The following is a 7608-nucleotide window of genomic DNA, read 5'->3' as shown; positions in this document are numbered from 1 at the left end:
AAGGGAGTCTTATACCAGTAAACATCTGTTCACACGCTGGCCATGTGGGCACTGATGTTGCAACTGTTAATTTTCCACTCCAGCCTGAGGGGGGATATAAGGACCTGTGTAGTGACAGATGGGTGAGAAGGCCAGATGCGCATCTAGATTTGGGGGACGCCCTGACTACACACTGCCTACCACCCCTCCAACCAGGCATCACGTTCCATCTCCTTCTCCTGCTTGGTGGCATCCCATTCCACCAGGGGTCGGTATGTATGTAACCTGCTTTGCATTAATATATATATATTTGCTTTGCATTAATACCTCAATAAATAGACCAGAACATTTAATTATTTATATTGAGTTTAGTGTCCAGTCTTTGTACATGGGAATCCTACAAATCTGGAACATTATTTTGCATTTACTTAATTGTGGAGCTGGAAATTTGAGTTTATCTTGTGTGAATGAATGGTTAGTCAGTGTGATGTCTATTTTTCAGTATCTTGGAAAAAGACACAAGAGTGGAGTGGTGTGTGTGTATAGAACATAGGGGAAACTGATGTTGGAGTAAGGTGCTTCATTGACATGACCTGGTTTAGGGGATTTCAGTGAAAAGTAACTAAATATCTTAGCAGATTGAGACCAAACACAGTTCATATGTCACACCACATGTTCTGTTGGAGCAGAGAATTGAACCCTGATTTGTATAGCTAAACCTACCACCTTAACCCACTTGTTTTCTCTCTATAAGGTGGCTGATTCATCTTAATTCATTCTTAATTTGAGGTATGAAGTGGTTCATTTGAATGATTTGAATGTACTGATTCATGCAGAAATGCATGAATGACCAAAAGAAAATTAAATAGTAGAGTGCAACTGATTCAGAGAAAACTCCAGGAACAAACTTGCCAACAAAGTTTTCAAGCTGACAAGCAGGTATTCTTTATTGCGGCGCCGGGAGACACGGGCTAATTTCTTGTGACAATTTTGCACTAAAATGTGAACCTCGGTCTGAAGAAATTGCCTCTGGTACTCCAAAACATGGTATTATCTCGTTAAATAATTTTTTAATCACTTGTCTTGTGCGGAAGATCAACGGACAGCACGCTGATTAATGTAATCAGAAACTGACCTTTATTCACTTCAGAGCACTGCCTTTTATAGCTTCCAAGCTTGGTCACGCGCTTAAGCTTTACAATGCTTGGTTTCTACACATAATGCAAAGACAGCTGATGGGCTCCTTCTTCAGCATCCAGGAATTGTAGAACTTCCACATACATGGCCATAACTTTGCCCTGAAGTAACCTGTGAACTAGGCTGTTAATCCTTACTACAAACTCTAACCAATGGCAAAAGTCCTGGATCGCTCATGTGTCCATTGTTTGTTAAAGAGCCCTCAACAAATCACCATTCTTTATTTTGAGCGATCCAGACCCCTTTAATCATTCGCGATACTACAGACATTAAGCAATGCCATACTATACTAACAACAAGGACTATAATGCTTAATAATATTGTAATGCCTGATCTAAAGAAATCTGCAAACCACCCAGTAATACCTAAATTTTTGAGCCAACCATCCAAACCATTGATTGATCATTAATTTCTTCATGTTATCTTTTAATTGGGATAGTTGTTGATGAATTGAACTAGAATGGTCAGATAGATTCATACCCTAGTTGTTCTACTGATCTTTTTTGTTGCTCGGTTTTACTTTTATAAAATGATAGCATATCCCTCATGCTGGGAACAAACATAGTCAGCTTCCCTATATAAAATGGCCCTCCCTGAACATTTTTTGGTACCCATTGCCAAGCTCTATATCCACAGATTAAAAAACATCCTTTAGGAAATAGCTCTGCCGAATTATTATTCCAAATAGAAAATTTACTACCCAGGGTCTCAGAACCTATTGCTCCATTACAATATCCGTTTTTTCTGTAATTTTTATAATTATGACTTGACATATTGGTCCATTGTGTCCAAATATATTTCTTATAAAAATTTACCCCTGTAGATGCTGATCCCCCAAAATAAAAACATGACCCATTGCCTGCTAAGGATCGCCAGAGATCTAACTCCTGAGGGTCCCAAGGCATTGTGGCCTTTAAGACATAAATGATCATTGCTCCAGCCATCCCTGTTAGATTAGCTTCCCCATAACAGCAGGCTGACTTGTTTTCTGGAACAGTACAATCATAAATTCTATAATGTCTGATTAATGAAAGAGCTATTTAAAACTGTCCTGTTATTTATCCAATTGGTCCAGTCCACCAGGCGCAGGTAAGGGACGCTGATTAACCCTGATTTTAAGGCACTACCACAAATTACCATGGGAGGTTCTTCCCTTTCTCCTGCCAGGTGTAAATATAATGCTTTTGCCAAGCGTTCACTAGGTCCTACACTGCTCTCCCCTGTTTTTTGTTTAAGTAACAGATTTTTAAGGGACTGGTGAGCCCGCACAACAATTGCTTGTCCAGTGGGTGAATTAGGGACTCAGGTGAGATGTTTCACACCCCAAAGTAAGCAAAAGTGGTGAAACCTAGAAATACAGGCTGGAACATTGACTGTTTTAAGAGATAAGGGTACACCTAAGACGGCAAAAGAGGTGTGAAGGTGTTTCACAACATGGTGAGAAGTTTCTCCAGTTTGAGTGGTGTCCCAAATTGCCATGGAAAAGGTGTCGACCGAGACATAAACGTATTTTTGGCGTCCAAATTCTGGAATATGAGTGACATCCACTTGCCAAAGCTGTAGCAGGAAAATCCCTCGAGGATTTACTCAAATACCAAGGCCAAAACCTGTGTGTTGACATGCAGGACAAGAGTTTACAATTCCTTTTATTTCAGTAAGATTAGTCTGATTTGAAGTCACTTAAATCTTTATGACATGTGGCATACCAGTGAATCCTACACACCATGTAACCGGTCGGAATAATGGGGATTTAACAAATGTGCCCAGTATACTTGTCCATTACCCATGGTAACACATAATAGAACAGATATTACAAAGATTTCTGTCATTACCATTTCTTTATGGTGTTGAGTTCTGGGGCTTTATATGTTTTGCTGGCAGCCAGTATGGTACTGTCGATAGCTGTATACAGCCGTATCCTTGACCCCATGTCAGCAATGACACTGGTCCTTTCCACTCGTTATCATGTAGGTCTTTATATAGAACCAGCGGTTTGGGCAAGGAATTGTTCGTCACATGGAGAAAATCCTTGCATTCCCCCTTTTTTTTTTTTAATATATCTTTTAGATGACCCTACTTGAGCAGGGGATTTGGACTAGATCATACCTCCAACATATGCCAGCCACAGGCTGCTGGGCCTGCCCTTTTTCTCCTGAATGGCCCTCTGATAACAGGGGAGGCCATCCCTCACATCAACGTCTGACATGGCATGTGTCCCCACCACTCAACACCTGCTGGGTTGCAGCCAACAGTGGAGCTAAAGGTTCTTCTTGGTGGCAAACACAGAGGCCAACCCAGTCTTGCCCTTGACTGTGGTAGCGGGCATTTGGCCAACCTCAGTCCTTACACCTTGTTGTGAATGCAGAGTTTCACCTGCTTCATCCAGTAACAAGTCACTACTATGGCAAAGCACATACAGATTTACATTAGCAGAGTAACTATTACAGGGTGCAGCAGCATGTTGAAGATGCTGATGGCAGCGAGGGACTAGCCAAAGAATTTCTTACCAGTGGAGTTCTCCCACCCTCTTAATTTGTTCCATTACCTGCTTTATAACACTACCGTCATATTAGAATCGTTCTAGCTTTTGCCTTAGCATTTTCTAGCAGCTGCTGTAAACTTGCATGCTCTAACATCTCTTTTGCAAGTGACAAATCCATACAAGGTGTAGTTTCAATTACTGGCTAGTAAATACAGGTGCTTTTATACACAAGATCACAGCCTCTAATAATACCTACTTTACAAGTATACTTATTCAAGTTGTTAATTTTCAGTTGCCTCCAAGTGATGTTTTGCAGTCATTCATTTTTTTCTGATTCTGCTTGGGGTATTCACGGTTGGCTCCTGTAGCTGAGACATTGGGTTTTTCCACTCGTCTGTCCAACTCATGGCAAGGCTAGACAAACTTTGCAGGCAGCTGCCATGGACCTGTAGGTAGGAGGACACAAATACACCCCCTCTTCCAGGTTATCAGTTTTTGAAAAGTAGACAGGTTAAAGTGTTTCCTTAAAGTAGAGGCATTCTAATGCAAAAGGAATGTAAAGCAGCTGCAGAAGTAAACTGCACATTTTTAACAGTCAAGGAGTTTGCTGCATCATTGCCCATTTATTTTATTTTTTTTCCTTCTTTCTCTGCCACCCTGATGCTGCTTAGGTGACGGCTGATAAAGCTTGTGGTTGCACTACCCCTCTCACTTTTTCAGTTAGCAGTTCTTGTTTCAAGCGATCTGTTCCTCCAAGTGTTGGATTCACCCCCAGCTTACTTTAAACACACTAAGCAAGGCTCCTACCATGTGCCCACTGTGTTGCAGGCGCTCTTTAGGCTTTGTCTGTGGTGTCTTTACAAACTGCCTCAATAATTCAATAGAAGGAGAGGTATGGTTTTTGTTTCTTGGGGGTTTTGTTTTTGTTTTTTTTTTTCTTAAGTTGTTCACCCTGCTTTGCACAGCTGCAAAACAGCGGCTTGCTCGGCAACAGCTATAAATGCCTGCCTACTCTGCAGCAGCTACAGCTGCCTGCCTGCTTCACAGAATCACAGAATCACAGAATCCCAAGGGTTGGAAGGGACCTCAAAAGATCATCTAGTCCAACCCCCCTGCAAGAGCAGGGTAACCTACAGTACATCACACAGGAACTTGTCCAGGCGGGCCTTGAATATCTCCAGTGTAGGAGACTCCACAACCCTGGGCAAGCAGCAACCATAAATACCTGCCAGCAACCACACTTTTGCATTAACCCTTTCTTGCCTGAAATGTTAAACTGCTACCTGTTAAAAACTTTTACATGAACCCGACAACAAAAAAATACATAGAACACCATCTGCCCTCATCACAAACACACACACACGGGATCCCACAAGCACACTCAACACAACTACAATATTTGAAACACAAAATCCAGACAATCATTACTCCCACTACACAGTCCCAAGTACAGAACGTGGCACAAGGACCCTGTGAAGACTATCAAGAAACCAGCTCCAAGAAGCATCATCGCAGTGCGAGGTGGCAGGCTCAGTTTTCACGAGCGTCCCCGCAGAGGCTCTGCCTCCCTCATATTGCATGAGGCTTGGGCTTTTATACTGACCAAAATGCACACTCATTCCGACACAGGTGGCCAGCCTACGTCAGAAGAATTGGCCAGCAATATCTATAAAGGTTTCCAAGCGTCAATAGAAACATAGACATATTTGCCAACTTCTAGTACATGAGTATCACAGAGAGACTGTATCAAATGAGTTGTACATGGGGCCCCAAGTCAACTGTCCGCCACAGTCCGCCCGATACTCCTGATAAGAGCATACGAGAGACCTTCCCATCACGGGTCTTGATCCGGCACATACATCACAGGGAAAGCACACAATACATCTGCATCCCCCACCCATCTCGCTTCTCCCTCTAGAACTGCCCATTTATCATGAGGATCCGGGGGATATAAATCAGACTCCTTTTCTGGATGAATAGGCTCTAGGTCAAAAGGATCATCTTCATCTCTGTCTTCAGCCTTCGCAGCCGCGGCGGCAACTGGCGTGGGTTCGGGGGGGGGGGGGGGGGGGGGGCGGACAATAGGTCCTGAAATAGAAAACGGATTAGAGTTGATCTGCGACGACAATTGGGCTTTTTTCTCGGACTCAAAATGTTCCAGGCGCTTGATTAATTCCTGGAGCTGTTTGTCGCCCTGTCCCTTTACGGATCTGGTGGCAGTTGCTATCTCAGCTTCTTGTAGAATGTCTGGGGTGGATCCCGGGGCGGACGGAGGAAGAGGCGGGTATAAGGAAGGGGGGGGGGAGGGGAAGGGGGGAGGAGGGGGAGGGGGCGGAGGGAACTTGGTTTCCTTCTCCTCCTTTCTCCTCCTTTCTCCTCCTCCCCTGATTCCTCGGTATCTTCAGTATTAGGTTGGGGAGTTTTTACTGCCACCTCGTGGTTGTTCCCCGAATCAGACTTGCCTTTCACTTTTACTTCAGGAGCTGCTGATTGCGATGGCAGAAGGGGGTTTACGATTAAGGCTTGTATCGGCGCCGGTCCAGGCACTGATATGGGGGAAAATAGTTCATTTGAAGCGCATTCAGTCCCAGAGGAACTCGGCGAAAGCGCAGCAAACGCAGACGCAGTGGCTGCCCTTTCACTTTTCATTTCTTCTAAAGTTTCTTTAATCAGTCGCCACAAAGCAGCTAATTTATGAACCTCCTTGGTTCCCTTGCTAATTTCTTCCCAGAAAGCGGATCCAATCTGGTCCCAGGTGTGTAGCTCAAAAGCTGCACTCACTCCAGAAATTAGCTCCCAGTCCTTAGCCCATTTTAAAAGGGCTTTTAAGGTACCATCATCATATGTTAGTCCTCTCTTAGAAAGGATATGTTGGAGGAGCTTACTACTGCCACCTCTTCTTTCAACAGTGACTCCCATCTCCTCCCCGACCGCTCACCTGATCATGGTGAGATTCCCTCTCTCTTCACGCTTCCCTTTCCGCGTGGATACCTCAGAGTGCACTCTGCTTTTTTCAGTTGCCAGGACAGCAACCCCTTCAGTCGGCTTTTCCGCTCCCGTCCTATTCCAGCTGTCTTCTTCGCTCAGTCAAGCAACAGCAAGAGGGTCCCTGTTCGGGCACCATTTGCGGAAGATCAACGGACAACACTCTGATTAATGTAATCAGAAACTGACCAGTATTCACTTCAGAGCACTGCCTTTTACAGCTTCCCATCTTGGTCCTGTGCTTAAGCTTGCTTGGCTTCTACGCATAATGCAAAGACAGCTGATTAGTTCCTTCTTCAGCATCCGGGAGCAACACTAGCTTATTGGTCCTTTCTTCGGCATCCGGGAGTTGTTTCCCTCCTGCAGAACTTCTGCATACGTGGCCACAACTTTGCTCTGAAGTAATCTGTGAACTAGGTCGTTAATCCTTACTACAAATTCTAACAAATGGCAAGAGTCCTGGATCGCTCACGTGTCCATTGTTTGTTAAAGAGCCCTCAACAGTCTTGCATTATTTATCCTACAAGGGAATGCTTCTGGCCAGCCTGAAAAAGTATCCGTTAACACCAACAAATATCCATAGCCTCCTTTTCTTGGTAATTCGGAAAAATCTATTTGCCACTGCTGTCCCGGATAACTTCCTCTACCAACCGTCCCAATTTGATTTCTATTTTCAGTTTTAGGATTATTCTTAAGACATAGATGACATTGCTTTGTCACTAATTGAACTATATTATATAGATTTCTTCCTACTGATACAGGGTTAATAAATGTACAAGGGAACAATACAGGGGATTGTATAAGAGAGTTAGAAGAATTCCTTGCTTAAACAAAAGTATTGTCTGTTGTAAACACCTATCATGCTTACTAAACAGAACAAGGCACAAACTACTGATAAGGGGAGGAGACAGAGGCCTGGTTCTACTGATAAGCAACTATTGACAAAGAAATGCGAATGTCTGGGT

General features: G+C 43.6%; 1 long non-coding RNA gene across 1 annotated transcript; it reads right to left on the bottom strand.

Moving 5' to 3' along the window:
- Positions 1–1097: 1097 nt before the first annotated feature.
- LOC136004205 (uncharacterized) lies at positions 1098–7031 on the bottom strand. The gene is made up of 2 exons (XR_010608283.1): positions 6597–7031; positions 1098–4104 (listed from the first exon to the last, which is right to left on the bottom strand). It is a non-coding gene; the product is annotated as an uncharacterized LOC136004205 (long non-coding RNA).
- Between the last annotated feature and the right edge of the window lie 577 nt (positions 7032–7608).

The sequence above is a fragment of the Lathamus discolor genome, chromosome W (genome assembly GCF_037157495.1).
Source record: "Lathamus discolor isolate bLatDis1 chromosome W, bLatDis1.hap1, whole genome shotgun sequence".
Taxonomy (NCBI): Eukaryota; Metazoa; Chordata; class Aves; order Psittaciformes; family Psittacidae; genus Lathamus; species Lathamus discolor.
The sequence above is the reverse complement of the archived record's forward strand: the minus strand, read 5'-3'. Positions and strand labels throughout refer to the sequence as shown.